The sequence below is a fragment of the Etheostoma cragini genome, chromosome 4, assembly GCF_013103735.1.
Source record: "Etheostoma cragini isolate CJK2018 chromosome 4, CSU_Ecrag_1.0, whole genome shotgun sequence".
NCBI lineage: Eukaryota > Metazoa > Chordata > Actinopteri > Perciformes > Percidae > Etheostoma > Etheostoma cragini.
The window spans coordinates 13,616,547-13,620,945 of NC_048410.1; positions in this window are offsets into that span (position 1 = coordinate 13,616,547).

Sequence of the window (4,399 nt, forward strand, 5' to 3'; positions counted from 1 at the left end):
GAATGTTGTCCCAAAAGTCTTGGGGATCATCAAGATGTGTTGTGGAGAAATTGAGACGAGCTTTAATGTTCTTTTTGCCCAGCAGTGGTTTTCTCCTTGGAACTCTGCCATGCCGGCCATTTTTGCCCAGTCTTTTCCTGATGGTGGAGGCATGAACGCTGACCTTAACTGAGGCAAGTGAGGCCTGCAGTTCTTTGGACGTTGTTGTGGGGTCTTTTGTGACCTCTTGGATGAGCCGTCGCTGCGCTCTTGGGGTAATTTTAGGCGGCCGGCCACTCCTGGAAAGGTTCACCATTGTTCCATGTCTTCGCCATTTGTGGATAATGGCTCTCACTGTGGTTCGCTGAATTCCCAAAGCTTTGGAAATGGCTTTATAACCCTTTCCAGACTGATAGATCTCAATTACTTTCTTTCTCAATTGTTGCTGAATTTCTTTGGATCTCGGCATGATGTTTAGCTTTTAAGGATCTTTTGGTGGACCTTACTGTGTCAAGCAGCTCCTATTTAAGTGATGCCTTGATTGTGAACAGGTGTGGCAATAATCAGGCCTGGGTGTGGCTAGAGAAATTGAACTCAGGTGTGGACAACCACAGTTATAGTATGTTTTAACAAGGGGGGCAATCACTTTTTCACACAGGGCCATGATGGTTAGGATTTTTTTTCACCATTAATAATAAACACCTTAATTTACAAATTGCATTTTGTGTTTACTTGTGTTGTCCTTGACTATTGTTTAAATTGGTTTGATGTTCTGAAACACTTGTGTGTGACAAACATGCAAAGGAACAGGAAATGAGGAAGGGGGCAAACACTTTTTCACAGCACTGTAGTTCATGTTAAGTGTTTGAAAGCCACCATTCACTCTCATTGCATCTGTAAATAAACCAATATGTTAAGTGCAATTGTGATTCAAGCCATCCATTCAAAGACCACAACAACCTGTAACTAAATATGTACATGTGGTTGTCTTTAATCAATACATCTTAATTGAGTAAAAGTCTTTATTTCCATTCCATTCAATCAGATAGCCAAAGCAAACAAATGCTTTGTTGACTGGGACACTGCATCTATTACATTGTAAGGCTCCTTTTGATTTTTATGTACTTTGTGGGATGTTGTAATAGCTGGCTGCTAACTCTGTGTCTGCCCTTTAACAATAGACTCATTCACAATCAGGCCCAACACATCCGGGTTTCATGTATTCAAAACATGTCTTTAACTGTTGGTTGCAACAGTAAGACTTGACCTTCAAAATAATGTGAAGCCCATGACAGCAGACTTGACTCCAGGAGTTTGGTAATCTTTCATACTAAAACACATGATAACACTGTTATTGGTACATTACACGTTTAAATTATAGCACCAATGGTAAGGCTGTGTTACAGTGCAGGGAATGAGGACCAAAACGCAGAGACAGGCAGGCAGGCGGGCAGGAGAGAGTTTCACGAGTCTTTATTTACACAAAAACAGAAAGTCCACATCAAGACAGGGACCCAACGAATGCAAAAAACAAAGTCCAAAATCCAAATATCCCAAATCCAAAAAGGTTCAAGGAAAAAAAAAAAAAACAGGAACACAGAACTGGTAAAACTCATGAGGGGGAAAACAGATCACAGGAAGGACGAAGAACACACCATCTGGAACACACAAACTAACAAAACGATCTGACAAGAGACAAAAGGAACACAGAGGTCAAATACAAGAGATAACTAGCAAACAATCAACAGGTAATACATCAGGTGATGTATTACATCAGGGTGGGGACGACAATCACAGAGCTGAGAGAACAGAACGCAGTTAGTAAAACTAGACAGGACGAGACAGAGACCCAGACTATCAAAATAAAACAGGAAACAGAACATGCAGACACTCAAAGGAAATCACCAGATGGGAACAACAACACAAGACCAGGGAGGACACATGGACAAATAACAGAAAACAGAACAAAGAAGCAGGATAAAAAAAAGAAGCCATAACAGGGCTGAGCATTTTGAGCAGGAAAAGAAAAGTTGGTGGATGGAGAATAGGATAAAAATGGCCAATAAACAAAGATTCTGTCAACAGAAGTGCAAGATACATTCCTGCTCGTCCTTTGATTATGGCCAAGGAACAGAATTACTTATTAAATGAGGGTTGGGGAGGGGTGCGTAGGGGAAAACCAGTATCAACCTTGTTGAGCTACAGCTCTTCTGAGAAACCTGTTTCCATTTTGCAAACCAGAGTACATAGTGGCATGTTCAGATAGGACACAAACTGAATGAGCTGATCAGACCAGTTTGTTGATGCTGATAGTTGTCTAAAACCCGCAGGGAAGGTGTACAAAGCACAATGGTACTGTTCTCGGGGAGCTATTTTCTGGGTGATGACATGTCAGGGCATGAATAGACAATAGGCAGGAATGCATGAAAATGCAGGATACTGTCAAAATAATTCAAAAAAATTCATTTCTCACTAAACATTTCTGAGATTTTGTGTTACGACAACATAGAGATGCATGTAATGTATTTTCATGAAGATCAATGAATGACAAATTGATGTTTAAAGATGCTCTATATGCATTGATTGTAATGGTGTAGATGAGGGCACAATTCAAATCTGAAATGTTTCATTAAATCTCCAGTGACATTTAAATTTTGTGATTTCTTTCCATAAACTTCAAAGATTTAGTTAGGAAGAAATTACAGTATTTTACACTGCTGCATGCAGTAAAACGTTTTAATGCACTGTGGGCTCAATTATGGATGTATTATAAATCTTAACACTTTTTGTTCAGAATGGTCTGGAGATGACGTTTCCTATAGTTTAGTGTCAATAAATACCAAATTGTGGGAGGAGATAGGTTTAAGACGTTTTGCAGTTTTTTGCAGAAAGTAGGGTGATGGACTTCAAAATCAGTACTGGGTAAAAGTAGAGGATAGTTTCCGCTCCATCGCAGGTTACAGTTTGACATAAGTTGTGACGTTGTAGCATTTGCAGTTGTTTTTTTATGAATTTTTAAATGTAAGAATGTTAGATGCAGAGCCTCATATTAGAGAGAGTTTGGCCATTTTGGCTACCATCATCAGATGACTCTACAGTGTAAATATATCGGGCGAATATGCCATCTTGAAGAGACTCACTTATTTTCACCGTGATAAGGAATATACATGTTATTATCAACGTTTGTCAATATGTAAAAGGCCCTATGGAAATATTCCAGTGTATGTTTACCTTCTATATTGTTAAGGGGCCTCTAAAAAAATGCCCATTGTAGTGAGTGACCATGTCAGGGGAGCAAGACGGGCCAAATCCAGAATGGCATTTAGTAATCCACTTGTACCATGAACTGAACTCTTAACAAAGTAACTAACCGACTTTTGACATAATACACGATAAGACAATGATAATGCCACCAACAGCATACGGGTAAAATGTATGTTTTTGTCAGGTGTAAATCGCGGTAGGACAGGACCATAACGTTATCACGCTAGCAATTATAGCTTAGTAGTAACCAAGACAAAGTTATGTATAAATATTATTTGCTGATCAAAATAAACACAAATTACATGCATGCTTGGTCACAGTATATTACATCTGAGTTACAGATGACAATTAAAGTCAGACTATCTTAAATTCAAGTTATGACTATGGCAAGATCACAAGCATTTCTAAGTATTCAAGTATGTGGAGTGCTAGTGAAAAAACTAACGCTAGCACAAGGATGGCTAACTTCAAACGTCAATAATTTCTAAAGCAGTGTTAGAACTTTTTTGACAGCATGGTACACATTAAATTAACGATGGTATTATTATATTTGTCTTATGTAATTTGTTATCATAAGTTGAAGAGAAAAATTGACATTTACCTCACACAAAAATGAGTAGTCACTGCAGCCAAACGTGCAACAGTTGGGCATTTTTTCACAGATTTTGTGAATTTGTGAATTTTTTCCACTATTCCCTGCACTTCAATGGGAATCAGATAAGTGTTGGTAATGTTTGTTGTCCAGGAAACTTGTGACCACCTCGGAACCAATCGCATAACGGTATAGCTCAGAACGTATGATTTGCTAGTAGGCCAAACTCTCTCTAATATACGGCTCTGGTTGGATGCCTGCTATAGCGCCACCATCAGGACTATGCAAATCGGACTGATCAGGCTTGGCATCAGGACTGGACTTATGTGCGAAGTTTGGTGAATTTTTTATGCATGGGAACCATAGACTGTTCATTTTTACAATCTATGATGGGAAAATTGTTTTTTTATATCTTTCTTCTTCGCTGCTCGGCCCCTTATAACACTGGCAAAAACTACAGGGTCCACGCGGCTCTTCTGCTTGGTACCAGAGGTGGGTGGTAACGAGTTACATTTACTCCGTTACATTTACTTGAGTAAGTTTTTGAAAAAATTGTACTTCTAG